This window comes from Anomalospiza imberbis, unplaced genomic scaffold, assembly GCF_031753505.1.
Source record: "Anomalospiza imberbis isolate Cuckoo-Finch-1a 21T00152 unplaced genomic scaffold, ASM3175350v1 scaffold_74, whole genome shotgun sequence".
NCBI lineage: Eukaryota > Metazoa > Chordata > Aves > Passeriformes > Viduidae > Anomalospiza > Anomalospiza imberbis.
The window spans coordinates 104,885-120,143 of NW_027100356.1; the positions used below are offsets into that span (position 1 = coordinate 104,885).

Genomic DNA, 15,259 nt, shown 5'->3' on the forward strand with positions numbered 1-15,259 from the left:
ATCCCTGTCCCTTTTCCCAGTCCCATTCTTGGTTCCTTTCCCCTATTCCCAGTCCCTGTCCCCATTCTTGGTCCCTGTCCCATATTTCCAGTCCCATCCCAGGTCATGGACTCTTGGTCCCTATCGCATATTTCCAGTCTCATTCCCAGTCCCAATCCCACAAACTCACTCCCTCTCCCAGTTTCCGGTACCTGTCCCCATTCCCAGTCCCATTCCCAGTCCCTGTCACCATTCCTGGTCCTGTTCCCAGTCCCTGTGCCCTCTCACTGGACAACAGCACCATAGCTGCAGCTCCTTGGATACCCCCCATCCGTGGTGGATGCAATTCCTAATTACATTCCCAATTAAATTATCAATTAAATTACCAATTAAACCCTGCAGGGCTTTTTCCCAGTGCTGCCCAGAGCCAGAGGGAGATCACTCTCACTTCCCCAAATTCCTCCTCCGGTGCAAGGACCAGGATCCGTGCCCATTCCAAATCTCCAATGGGATTTGTGCCCATTCCCGCTTTCCAATAGGATCAGTGCTCATCCCTGGTCTCCAGCGTGATCCGTGCCCATTCCCAGTCTCCAGCAGGACCCATGCCTGTTCCTGGGATTATCCTAAATCTTCAGGGTTATCCCAAATCCTCCATCCCCTCTGGATCATCACAGCATCTCCATCCCTGCCTTCTTTTCCCCTTTTCCATCCTTTCCCCCCACTTTTCTGCCTCTTCCTCTTGGAAAAAGAGGTGGAAAAAAGCAGGAAAATATCAGAACAACCCTGGGGGTGAGAAATTAAAAAAAATATTTAAACAATTATTACAAAACAGAGAAAAAAGGAAGGGAAAAAGTAATCAAATCCCACCAAAGGCCAGAGAGATTTTTTTTAATTTGCTGTCGAACTAGAGATGGAATTTGGCCCCAAAATTCCCCCCCAAAAAAAGGAAAAAACCAAGGCAGAGCTGCTCCAGCCACCCTGAATCTCACTGAATTCCAGAAGAACCGAGGAGGAGGAGGAAGAGGAGGGGAAAAATATTGAGGAATTTGGAGAAAATGTGGGAAAGAGCAATTGAGCTGGGAAAAAAGGGGTAAAAAAGGGGAATAAAAGGGGGGAAAGGGAGGAATGACGGAAAAATGGGGGTAAAATTGAACAATAGGGGTAAAGAGGGATAAAAGTGGGAAAAGAAGAAAATAGAGGGGGAAATGGAAAAAGAGAGAAAAAAGCTGGGGAAATGGAAATAAGGGGGAAAAGGGAAAAAGAGGGAGATAAAAGAGAAAAGTGGGAGAAGGGAGGAAGAAAGAAAAAAAGATGGGAAAAGGGGGGAAAAAGATGGAAAACAAAAAGTGGGGGGAAATGAGCAAAAAATGCAACAAGGGCCAGAAATAGTGGGAATTCAATAGAATTTGAGTTCAGGACATGCTGAGAACCGGGAATTTCCACCTCATTGCTTCCCCCGGTAATTCTGTGGATGGAAAGGGAATGCGTGGAAGCATAGAAATAAAAGCCAGGAATTGTGTCTTCCCTTGGGAATGTCAGTTCCAGCTCTCCAGCCATGTTGACGATGTGGAAGAGTGCGAAATTGTAGATGACCTGGTGGCCATTATTCCAGGTGCAGAGCACCCTCCCCCGTGGGTTGCAGTCCAGCATGGAAATGTGGGAATACTGCTCATGGAAGGAGATATCCATGTTCTCATAGCTCAGCCCACTCGTGATCCTCAGCCCAAGTGTCACCCCCTGTCCCAGTGCCCCCCTCATCCCAGCGTCACCCCTGTGCCAGTGTCCCCCTAAGGCCTGCTGTGCCTTAGGTTGCAATGCAAGATGTAAGCAGAAGTTTGTATTCTATCACCATCTGTTGAAACCAGGTGGAGCAGTGTTCTTTATCTCTTCCATGACCCATCCCTCATAACTCTGGGGGGGATATCTTCTCTTAATGGGCCAGCTGTTAAAACCAGGTGGGGCCGTTTTCTTTATCTCTTCCACAACCCATCCCCTGTCCAGGGAAATATCTTCAGTTAATGGGCCATTGAGTGTCACTGCATGACTGATAAAATTACATCATCCCATTGTGAGATGCTCCACCCAGTGGGAGGAGCCAAGCACTCCTACCTGGATATAATCTGACATTTGAAACAGCAGAGCAGCCTTCTCCCACTGGATTCCCAGAGGAGCAGCCTCTTTTTCCACTGGATTCCTAGAGGAAGACCAGGCCCATCGACACCACCACTAGACCTTCAGAATAAAACGAAACCCTTCTACAGGATCACTGCTTCAACAGAACCACATCTGTCCCTCCAGGAGGACTGCAGCCACCATTCTATCAGACTGCTACCAACAGCCTGACCAACAGGGTGTCAGATTGTATTCTGACTCTGTCTGTGATTTGTTTGTACTACTGCACTTTGATTTTAATTTTCCTAGTCAAGAACTGTTATTCCTATTCCCTTATCTTTGCTTGGGAGCCCCCTCATTTCAAAATCCCAATAATTCGGATGGAGTTTACATTTGCCATTTCAAGGGAGGCTTCTACCTTCCTTAGCAGACACTGGCCTTTTCAAATCGAGACAGGCAGTGGGACCATGAAACCCAATGGGATCATCCCTTGTTTTTCCCCAAACCAGGATTTGCCATTCCCAAACTCTGGCCCGATGAAGGAGGAGGAGGCCCTGAGGAAGAGGAAGATGGCCCGGGAGCACCATGCAGGTGAGGAGGAAGAAGTCACTGCCCCTTTCCCCCTCTCTCCTGCTCTATCTCCCAGCCCAGCAAGGCCCTCGCCTACAGGACAACCCTGCTGCCGACACCATCCTGCCGGGGATGCGTTGGGGGAATCTCCTTCTCCTTCCCTGTGGCACAGAGGCAAATCCCCTCCTCTCCTTGTCCTTCCTCCCCCAGAAGAGGATCTGAGCATGGAGACCAGGGAGGACAAATCCCCGCGACAGAACCTCATGGAAGAGGCTGTTTTGAGAGGCTCCACGGCGCAGGACTCCAATGGGGAGGAAAAGCCCCTGAGATCCCGCAGGAGGAGGGGCTGCAAAAGCAGATCACAGGGATCTGAGGAGGAGAGAGCCACCGTGTGCCATGGAGATGGCAGGAGCTCAGAGCTGGGGGTCCATGACCAGCTCCAGGAAGGGGAGAATTTGCACAAGTGCTCAGAATGTGAGAAGAGCTTCAGGTGGAGATCCTACCTTGTCCGCCACTGGAGAATCCACACAGGGGAACTGCCCTATGAGTGTGCCGAGTGTGGGAAGAGCTTCAGGACAAACTCAGAACTGACCAGACACAAGAGGAGCCACACGGGGGAACGGCTCTACATGTGTGAGGAGTGTGGGAAGAGCTTCATCCAGAGCTGCCACCTGACGGTCCACATGAAGAGCCACAACAGAGAGAGGCCCTACTTGTGTGAGGAGTGTGGGAAGAGGTTCAGGCACAGCTCCAGCCTGATTGTCCACCTGAGGAGCCACTCAGGGGAGAGGCCCTATGAGTGTGAGCAATGCAAGAAGAGGTTTCTGAGCAGTGCCTATCTCCGCCACCACCAGTGGATTCACACAGAGGAGAGGCCCTTCTGCTGCCCTGACTGTGGGAAGGGCTTCAACCAAAAGTCCAACCTCATCAGGCATTATCGTATCCACACTGGGGAGAGGCCCTACCAGTGTCCCAAGTGTGGGAAGAGCTTCTCCCAGAGTTCAACCTTGTTCAGACACCAACGGAGCCACCAGTAAGGGAAGCCCTGAGAGAGCCCCGAGTGCAGGAAGAGCTTTATGCACTCCTCCATCTCCATCCCCTGTCGGGGTCCAAGACATCCCTCTGGGTGCCCTGGCTGTCTTGAGACCCTGGCAGGGGGCTCGGGGAGCTTGGCAAGAAGTCAAAAACACCCGTGGCTTTGATTCTAGCCCATGGGAGAGGCTGCCAACTCTTCATGAGCAATTACAAGCCAAAAGGGTTTAAGTAATGTAATAGGTGAATTGACACAGGGTGGAAAAGTAGAATTTTGGGGTTTTTTAGAATGTAATTCAGGGGTACGAGATGGAGGAATCTGGGCGTGTCCTAGCCTCCTTTCCCTTCTTCTCGTCCTCCATGTCTTGGTGTGATGGTGACACTTTTCAATTGGTTTAGGATAGGGACACACTGTCCAACATAGATCTTAGGTATTGGTACGGGAACTATAAACATGGTACACGTAGTTTTCAGTATATAGTGTGGGAGACACCCGGGACTCAGCAGATACTGCTACGGCTTCTGTACTAGGCGGACGTCAGCAGGTCAGAGAGAAAAAGTTTTAGATAAGAAAAAATAAACAACCTTGAAAACTCAGCTTCATGCGTTCCAGACCTCTTCTTCGGCTGCCGAGCTAGGGGAACAAGGACTATCACACTGTTGGGGTCATTGCAAGCAGGCAAACCCTGACAATCCCCCACGGGAGAGTCTGCTTTGGATGATCCCCAGTGACCCCTGGTGGGTAGAGCCCCGGTGATCCATGGTGCCGGTGATCTGTGTTGGAAAAACACCTGCCTGGAGGCCCCACATGCTCCTGGCTGCCTATGGTCACCTGAACTCATCCACGCACCAACATCAGAAATCCATTGTGGAGAGCAGATTTGTGGATTTCTGACCCCAGAAAAATCTCACTTTTTGCACCTTCTGGTGGCATCAAGCAATGCTGGATAGCCTTGGAGGTCTTCTCCAACAAAATCCATTGTTTTCATTCTCTCTGCCCCATGGGCATCTTCCACAGCCAAATGGGGATGGTCTGGGGAAAAACCCACGATTTTGGAGACAGTTGGGTGGAAACCCCTCCAAAAAAGGTTCTTCCCACCCACCCAAGCACATGAGTGCTCTGCTGGCAGGGACACATCAATTATTTTGATTTATCCTTGAAAGGAAAAGTTTTCTGTTCATCGCTTTGAGATCCCTGAAACTGGGGTAAAAATAAAGGTGTTGAACTAAGGCATGGATTGGGGCATGTGGGGAACAATGACATGCATAGGACCATGGGGGGACATGGACATGGGGGGACATGGAGAGTGGCATGGGGAACATGGATGGGCACATAGCCATGGATAGGGACCTGGGGGGACATGGACATGGGTGGGAACATGGCAAACATGAATGGGGACATGAACTTGGACAACATCAGTGTCACCATCTGTGCTACCACAGTGCCACCAGCACCTTCAATTTGGCCATGTCCCTGATGCACTTCCGGTCACCACGGCCCCACTGTCACCACTGTGGTGTCCCAGCCAAATGCCACCACCCACCAGGGCAGGATGGGGACCTTGTTCAGCTGGCGACAAGTGGCCCAGAAGTGAGTGACAGTCACCAGGGTGTCCCTGGGCCACTGCATTCAGGGGACCTCAACCGCCCCTGGGGACAGACTGGGGACAGGGCAAGGCTCACTTCCACATGCAGAGGTCACGTGGCCCTGCACTGTGTGTCACTGGAGGTGCCCTGGTGGCAGCATCACACCACAGGTGTGGTGACACTGTCCCCTGATGTGTCTCCTGGTGGCAGCACGTCCCCTCCCCTCCCTATCCCCTGCCATGACTCCCTGTCACCCCTCTGTGTTTCCCTGGCCAGCCCTGTGTGTCCCTGTACCCCCTGTCAGTCCCAGTCTCCATTCTTGGTCCCTGTCCCCATTCTTGGTCCCTGTCCCCATTTCTGGTCCCTGTCCCCATTACTGGTCCCATTCATTGTCCCTGTCACATATTTCCAGTCCCATTCCAGGTCATGGATTCTCGGCTCCTATCGCCTTTTTCCAGTCCCATTCCCAGTCCCAATCCTGCAGACCTACTCCCTCTCCCAGTTTCCGGCCCCTGTCCCCATGCCTGGCCCTCATCCTGGTCTCTGTCCCCATTCCTGGTCCCATTTCCTGTCTCCGTCCACATTCCCTGTCCCAATTCCTGGTCCTGTTCCCAGTCCCTGTGCCCTCTTACCGGACACCACCTCCATTGCTCCAGCCCCTTGTATTCCCCCCATCCATGGTGACTGCAATTCCCAATTAAATTCCCAAATAAATTCCCAATTAAATTCCTAATTGATCCCTTAAGGGCCCTTTTCCAGTGCTGCCCAGAGCCAGTGGGAACTCACTCACTTCCCAAAATTCTTCCTCCAGCGCCAGGACCGGGATCCATGCCCATTCCAAATCTCCAATGGGATCTGTGTTCATTCCTGTTTACCAATGGGACCTGTCCCCATTCCTGCATTCCAATGGGGTCAGTGCCCATTCCCGGTTTCCAACGTGATCCATGCCCATTCCCAATCTCCAACAGGTTCCATGCCCATTCCCAGTCTCTAACAGTTTCCATGGCCATTTCCAGTCTCCAACGTGATCTGTGCCTATTCCCAACCTCCAGCAGGATCCTTGACCATTCCTGGGATTATCCCAAATCTTCAGGGTTACCCCAAATTCTCCATCCCCTCTGGATCATCACAACTTTTCCACCCCTGCCCTCTTTTCCCCTTTTCCATCCTTTTCTCCCCTTTTCCGTCCTTTTTTCCCCGCACTTTTCTGCCTCTTCCTCTTGGAAAAACAGGTGGAAAAAAGCAGGAAAATATCAGAACAACCTGGGAGCGAGAAATTAAAGTAATATTTAAACAATTAATTCAAAACAGAGAAAAAAGGTGGAGGAAAAAAGTCACCAAAACCCCACAAGGGCCAGAGAGATTTTTTTTAATTTCCTGTCGAAATAGAGATGGAATTTGGCCCCAAAATTCCCCCCAAAAGTAGGGGAAAACCCAAGGCAGAGCAGCTCCATGCATCATGAATCTCACCGAATTCCAGAAGAACTGAGGAGGAGGAGGAAGAGGATGGGGAAAACTGTTGAAGAATTGGAAGAAAAGAGTGAGAAAAAAGAAAATCGAATATACTGGGGAAAAAAGGGTAAAAAAGGGGACAAAAGGGGGGAAAAGTGGGGTAAGAGGGAGAAATGGGGAAAACGGAAAAATGGGGGTGATGAGGGATAAAAGGGGGAATGACAGAAAAAGGAGGGGAAAATAAAAAAAAGTGGCAGAAAAAAAGGGGGGAAAAGAAAAATGGAGAAAAAGGAAACAAGGAGAAAAAGAAAAGAGAAAGGGTAAAAGAGGGAGGAAAATGACAAAAAGGGGAAAGGAGAAAAAACGAAGAAAAAATAGGGGAACAAGAGGAAAAAACGAGGGAAAAAGTGAAAAATGCAACATGGGCAGGAAATAGTTGGAATTAAGTAGAATTTGTGTTTGGGATGTGCTGAGAACCGGGAATTTCCACCTCGTTGCTTCCCCCGGTAATTCTGTGGATGGAAAGGGAATGCGTGGAAGCGTATTAAAAAAAGCCAGGAATTGTCTCTTCCCTTGGGAATGTCAGTTCCAGCTCTCCAGCCATGTTGACGATGTGGAAGAGTGCGAAATTGTAGATGACCTGGTGGCCGTTATTCCAGGTGTAGAGCACCCTCCCCCGTGGGTTGCAGTCCAGCATGGAAATGTGGGAATACTGCTTATGGAAGGGGATATCCATGTTCTCGTAGCTGGAAGTGTTTGTGGGGTAGGCAACACAAATCTTGACGCTGGCCAGGTGGGAATTGGTCATGTAGAGAATCTTGCAAATGATGAAGGATTCACCTGCACTCTGTTTGAGTTATCCTGTATCCCAGCTCCACAGCACTTCCAAAGTTCCCGCTATCCTCGCTGTCCCTGGCCCATGTCATCTGTATGGTGACAAGGACGATCATGGCCAGATGCTGCACGAAGTTCACAAGTCTCCTGCCATTGGCCCGGTACTTGTCACAGGGGCTTATGAAGAAATACTTGAGAAGGTGCCACAGCAGCTCCTCCTCCTCCTCCTCCTGTTCCTCCTCCTCTGATACTGGCACTGGTGTCAGGCTGAACCCAGGGCCGCCTCAGCTGTTCCATACCATAGGCCTCGGTTTAGCAGCTGCCCAGTCTCTGGGGACACCCAGCGGTGTCACCTTGATCCTCTGTGCCCCCTGCTCAGCATCACACTCTGGTCCATGTGCTCCTCAGACCAAATGTCACCCCCTGTCCCAGTGTCCCCCTTGTCCCAGCGTCACCCCGGTGTCAGTGACCCCTTGCTCGGTCTCACCCCGTGGTTTGTGTCCCTCCTTGTCTTGGGTTGCAATGCAAGATGTAAGCAGAAGTTTGTATTCTATCACCATCTGTTGAAACCAGGTGGAGCAGTGTTTATCTCTTCCATGACCCATCCCTCATAACTCTGGGGGGGATATCTTCTGTTAATGGGCCAGCTGTTAAAACCAGGTGGGGCCGTTTTCTTTATCTCTTCCACAACCCATCCCCTGTCCAGGGAAATATCTTCAGTTAATGGGCCATTGAGTGTCACTGCATGACTGATAAAATTACATCATCCCATTGTGAGATGCTCCACCCAGTGGGAGGAGCCAAGCACCCCTACCTGGATATAACCTGACATTTGAAACAGCAGAGCAGCCTTCTCCCACTGGATTCCCAGAGGAGCAGCTTCTTTTTCCACTGGATTCCTAGAGGAAGACCAGGCCCATCGACACCACCACTAGACCTTCAGAATAAAACGAAACCCTTCTACAGGATCACTGCTTCAACAGAACCACATCTGTCCCTCCAGGAGGACTGCAGCCACCATTCTATCAGACTGCTACCAACAGCCTGACCAACAGGGTGTCAGGTCGTATTCTGACTCTGTCAGTGGCTGGGGGTTATTTTGGTACTATTACAATTACATTTTTTATTTTCCTAATGAAGAACTGTTATCACTCTTCCCACATCTTTGCCCGAGAACCCCTTAATTTCAAAATCTTAATTTTGAAGGAGGGGGTTTACATTTTCCGTTTCAAGGAACGTTCCAGCCATCGTTAGCAGACACCTGTCTTTTAAAATCAAAACAGGCAGTGGGACCATGAAACCCAATGGGATCATCCCTTGTTTTCTCCCAAACCAGGATTTGCCATTCCCAAACCTTGGCCCGATGCAGGAGGAGGAGGAGGCTGCAAGGAAGAGGAAGAGGTCCTGGGAGATCCAGTCAGGTGAGGAGGAAGTCAGTGCCCCTTTCCCACTCTCTCCTGCCCCATCTCCCAACCCAGCACGGCCCCCAGCTGCAGGACAGCCCTGCTGCTGACACCGTCCTGCCGGGCACACACTGGGGGGAACTCCTTCTCCTTCCCTGTGGCACAGAGGCAAATCCCATCCTCTCCTTGTCCTTCCTCCCCCAGAAAAGGAGCTGAGGTCGGAGACCAAGAAGCTCAAATCCCCACAGCAGAACCTCATGGAAGAGACCCTTTTGAGGGGCTCAAGGACACTGAATCCAAAGGGGAGGAAAAGCCCCTGAGATCCCGCAGGAGGAGGGGCTGCAAAAGCAGACCACAGGGATCTGAGGAGGAAAGACCCACTGTGTGCCATGGAGGTGGCAGGAGTTCAGAGCTGGGGGTCCATGACCAGTCCCAGGATGAGGAGAATCCTCACAAGTGCTTGAAATATGGGAAGAGCTTCAGGTGGAGATCCTACCTTGTCTGCCACTGGAGAATCCACACAGGGGAACAGCGATATGAATGTGGGGAGTGTGGGAAGAGCTTCAGGACAAGCTCGGAACTGACCAGACACAAGAGGAGCCAAACAGGAGAACGGCCCTACAAGCGTGCCGTGTGTGGGAAGAGCTTCTGCAACCGTGCCAACCTGATCAATTATCTGAGGAGCCACACGGGGGAACGGCCCTACGTATGTGAGGAGTGTGGGAAAAGCTTCAGCCACAGCTCCCGCCTGATTGCCCACATGAGGACCCACTCAGGGGAGAGGCCCTATGAGTGTGAGCAATGCAGGAAGAAGTTCCTGACCAGCACCTATCTCCTCCTCCACCAGTGGATTCACACAGAGGAGAGGCCCTTCCGCTGCCCTGACTGTGGGAAGGGCTTCAACCAAAAGTCCAACCTCATCAGGCATTATCGTATCCACACTGGGGAGAGGCCCTACCAGTGTCCCAAGTGTAGGAAGAGCTTCTCCCAGAGTTCAGCCTTGTTCAGACACCAACGGAGCCACCAGTAAGGGAAGCCCTGAGAGAGCCCCGAGTGCAGGAAGAGCTTTGTGCACTGCTCCATCTCCGTCCCCCATGGGAGCATCTGCTCTGAATGATCCCCGATGACCCCCAGTGGGCAGAGCTCTGGCGATCCGTGGTGCCGGTGATCCGTGTTGGAAAATTATCCTCTTTCTCCCCGTGGTCACCTGAACTCATCCACAGACCAACATCCATTGCTGACTTCTGACTCCAGAAAAATCTCACTTTTTGCATTTTCTGGTGTTATCAAGCAATACTGAATAGTCTTGCAGGGCTTTTCCAACATAAATCCATCAATTTCATTCTCTCTGCCCCATGGATATCTTCCACAGCCAAATGGGGATGGACTGGGGCAAAACATAAGATTTTGGAGACAGTGGGGTGGAAACCCCTCCAAAAATGATTCTTCCCATCCACCCACTCAAATGAATGCTCTGCTCACAGGGATACACAGATTACCTTGTTTTATCCTTGACTGAAACAAAAAGTTTTCTGTTCATCGCTTTGAGAGCCCTGAAACTGGGGTAAAAGTAAAGGTATTAAACTAAGGCATGGATGGTGCCGTGTAGGGGATAATGACATGTGTAAGGCCATGGTGGACTTGGACATGGTGGGACATGGACATTGAGAGGAACATGGAGAACATGGATGGGGACATGGGGGGACATGGACATGGGGAACACAGACATGAATGGGTACATGTGGGGACACAGGGGGACAAAGCCCTGGGTCGAGACATGTGGGGTCATGGGCATGGGTGGGAACATGGGAAACATTAATGGGAACATGAACTTGGACAGCATCAGTGCCACCACCTGTGCCACCACAGTGCCACCAGCACCTTCATCTTGGCCATTACCATAATGCACTTGTATCACCACGTCCCCACTGTCACCACCGCGGTGTCCCAGCCAAATGTCACCAACCACCAGGGCAGGATGGGGACCTTGTTCAGCTGGTGACAAGTGGCCAGGAAGCGAGTGATTGCCACCAGGCCCTCCCCACAAGGTGCTGCTGGGGGACAGGGGCTGCTTTTAAGGTTTTGTCCTCCTGGCACTGTGGGAGTGAGGCGGGATCCCCAGGGGATGTGCGTGACCCGCCCCCCACCCATGCTGGTGTCACCCCATTTTCCCTCCCTAGAGGGCTCCTGACCCAGCTCCTGCTCCCCCAGGAGGGAATTTGGGGAGGGGGCAGAGGGGGTGTGCAGCCCCCACCGGGGATAACCCCACCCCAGCCCCTTTGTTTAGCACCAAGCTGGGCTTAGGGCCCTGTCACACTGTGACATGAAATAACTCACAGACGCAGGCTAGATGTAAAAGGAAAGAAAAGGAACCCAAAAAAGGAAACTTTCTTTTCTGACTCCACTATATATACAATAGAAAAAGTGACAGTGGATTGGAGGGTGAAACTGCCACCTCTCCAACCACACTGGTCAAACCAACAGTCCATCAATTCTCTCCACCCACAAAGAAGAATGCAAAACAATCATTATTTACATGAACAGTGTGAGAAAATTCAGTAGAAATACCTAAATATCAGAAGGCATTGAAACTTTTAGAAGAACTTTAAAACTCTCAAAAGGATAGGGCAACAGGGCCGCAGGAGGAAGAGGCCGATGGGAAGCAGATCCTGCAGCTGGGACAGTGCTTGGGGTCAGGGCAAGGTCCTGCCCTGCACACCTGGCTCACGTGTGACCCTGCCCTGGGAATGGAGTTGCACATTCCCACCCCACGGATCCTATCCCCAAAATCCCACTCTTGGGATCCCTCATCCGTCTCTTCAGTCCCCACTCCAAAATCTCCAGGCCTCTGGGAAGAGCCCTGGTGCCAACAGAACTTAGATCAAAGTTACAAAGTGATGATACAGCTTGAGTTATAATATATCAATAGAACCTGAAATATCTATATAACCTGATATCAATAGAACCTAAATCATTACTGTGAGTTTGTGGGCCCCACGTCGGGCAACTCCCTGAGGGCTCCCCCGGCAGGGGGAAACCCTCTTGAAGCAGTTCTTTGTTAGGTGAAGCAGACGCACAGGACTTTTTCAGTCTTCAGGTTCTTGTTTTATTGTTATCCTATCATGACTTCAGTACACTGTCTGCACTCAGACCTTACATGCATGAAAACAGCACAAAATGGCTAACAAACTCGCGCCGCAAGGTCTTTTTAAGTGTAATCTAGAAGTAAACTACCCAATTAAGAAGTGACACCGAGATTATTTCCCTTTCTGACCCAATAACTGACCCCTAAAGGCCCGCAATGTGGATTTTTCTGCCCAATTATAAGATACCACCCAAACCCAAGAAGAAGAAGAAGGAAGAAGAAGAAAAAAGAAAGGAACTCCAGATAACACCCTGCATCCTCCATATTGCATCTATCTACAATATGCTAAAAATCCTAAAATCTAAAGTTCTCAACCATGTGACATACTAAACTACTCTCTCAATCTCGAGAATCCATTTTACACTTTTGTGGTCTCTGGTTTACATTGAGGCTTAGGAGGCCTTCTCCATGGATGAGGGTCAAAGTCAGTGTTTTCCTGGGAGTCAGAGCATCCCAGGGCAGACAGGGGGGTATCCCCCTTGCCCTGGGTTTCAACACATTAATTTTTATACATCTATATAAATATACCTATATAACCAGAATCCTACTTTTATACCTATATAGCCTGAATCATAACTTTTATGCCTATATAACCTGATGTAAATAACTTTCTATGTACATGTAATGGCTAGTATATGGTTAACTAGTTCCTTAATGCTGAATAGACAAAGAAGGAAGATAAAAACTTGCCAGGTGGATAGCTTTAGAGATAGATAGGGATAATACTAATGAGAAATTGCCAAGCGCAAAGCCAATTAGCCACAAAATAAAGAATTTAGGCTGGTTAGGACCAGACACACCAAGGAACACTGTAACTGCACGTGCTGCAAAGACAAAGTTGAAAAGTTCAGATGTGAAGAAGATCTTGGAAGCCTTCATCAAAGACCCCTGCTAACCCCCGAACTGGGGAGGCGCAAGGGCAGCGCAAAAGAACTATCTAATAACCATGAGCTCATACAATGTAAATGACTTCCCACGTATAAGTGATGATGTTGGAGTGACACAGTGACACTGAGCAACACTTACTCTATAAATATACCACACCACGGGACAAAGGTGGGTGACTTGGGTGCAGAAATCCCCTCACCACCAGCGCTGCAATAAACAAATACCTGCTCTACAGACACCGGTCTGTGGGGATTTATTTCCAGCCTGTCTTTCGGGTATCAGCCCAAAAGGATGGAATTTCCCACCCAGGGTCCCCACCGAGCCCCAGTTTGCATCTGCAGCCACCAGTTTTCCCAGTTTGCCTCTCCTTTTCCTCGGGCCGGGTTCCCCCCGCCCCCAGCGGGTGGGAGCAGCCGAGAGCCTCGCGCTGCCCATCCCGACCTGTCCCGGCTCCATCCCCGCTCCTGCCGCGGGCTGCGAGGGCGTCGGGAACGGGGCAGGAGGAGGAGAGAGGGAGGAAGTGGCGGACCGGCAGCAGGAAGCAGGAGGACGGGAGGAGGAATCGCGCCAATCCAGCGCTGCCTGAACTCGCAGCACCCCGGGAGCATCGCCCCCATCCCGCAGGTGCCCGGGGAGGGGGAGCTCGCCCCAAATATCCCGAGGGTCCCTGGGTTTGGGGATTTTGGGAGGGATGTTTGGAGCTCGCAGGGCTCCAAAGCCGAGCCTTAGATGTCCCTCGGGGGGACATCGGGGGGTCCCCGGGAGGTGTTTTTGGGGAGTCCTGGTGTGGGTGCGGCAGAGCCCCGGCGGGGGCCGGGGGGATGCGGGTCTCCCCGCAGTGGGGGTTGGGCTTCCCGGCCGGGCTCTCCGAGCTCTGCCGGGACCACGTGGGGACCGTGCGGGAGTGGCGGGATCGGCGGGGGGACACCGGTTTTGGGGAGCCCCGGGAGAGCCGCGGCTTCCCTGAGAGGGGGCCCAGAGAGAGGAGACCCGCAGAAGGCCAAAGTGGGGACCCCGGGGGTGGGGACCCTTGGGATTCCCGAGACCTCCGCGGGGCGTGCTGGGGCTGGAGGGGCGGGATTGCCCAGGAAAGGGGTTCGGGTTGCTCCCAGTATGAGCCCAGTCAGTCCCAGTATGATGCTGGTCACTTTATCTCATTCCCTGCATGATCCCTGTTGCTCCCATTCATTCCCCATTATGATGCAATTTGCCCCCAGCATGGTCCCAGTTGCCACCAGTTCCTCCCACTTTCAGCCAGTGTGTTCCCAGTTCTCCCAGCTGCCCGTTCTATAGTCCCAGTCACTCCCAGTATGATCTCTGTCTATTCCAGCAGGGCCCCAGTCACTCAGACTTGCCCCCATTTGCCCCCAGCATGGTCCCAGTTCCTCTCAGCACCTTACCAATCTGGTCCCAGTCACCACCCACGTGGTCTCACATATTCCCAGTACATCCCAGCTGTCCTGAACATTCTTGTAGTCATTCCCAGGCACTCCCATTTACCTCAGCATGGTTCAGTTCCCCCCAGGATTATCCCAATCACTCTCAGCATATCCGAGTTGTCACCAGCATGCACCCCATAATTGCCAGTTGCTCCCAGTTCCTCCCAGTGTGTGTGCAGTTGGCTCCCAGCATGGGCCTGGTAGCTCCCAGTAATGCCCAGTCAGGTTCCATTCACACCCATTGTAATCCCAGTGTCTCCCAGGGTGGTCCCAGTAGGACCCATAGTCACTCCCAGTATAGTTCCAGTCACTTCCAGGATGATCTCAGCCACTCCTGCTACAATCTGAGTCACTCCCAGTATGTTTACAGTCACCCCCACTATGACCCCAGTCACTCCTGGATTCTTCCAGTATTATTCCAGTCATGCCCAGAGTGATTCCCTGTCACTCTCAGGGTGGGCCCAGTTGCTCCCAGTCACCTCCAACATGGTTCCAGTCATAGCCAGCACCTTTCCAATCACTCCCAGTCTGATTCCAGTAGGATCCCAGTCACTCTCGGATACTCCCAGTACAATTCCAGTCACTCCCAGTATGATCCCAGCCAGTTCCAGCAGGATGCCTGGCATGGGCACAGCAGCTCCCATTATCATCCAGTGTGGTTCCAGTTTACCCCCATTTACCCCCAGTATGGTTTCAGTGTTTCCCAGTGTATCCCAGTTGCTGCCAGCATGTTCCCAGTTACTCCCAGTTGTCCTCAGTTGCTTCCAGCCTGATTCCAGTGTCCCTAATCCTGACCAGCTGCTCCCACAGTGATCCCA

General features: G+C 51.5%; 1 pseudogene; it reads left to right on the plus strand.

Annotated features, from left to right (window-relative positions):
* LOC137467677 (zinc finger protein 208-like) overlaps positions 1 to 15,259 on the plus strand; it is a 53,549-nt pseudogene that overhangs the window by 24,961 nt on the left and 13,329 nt on the right.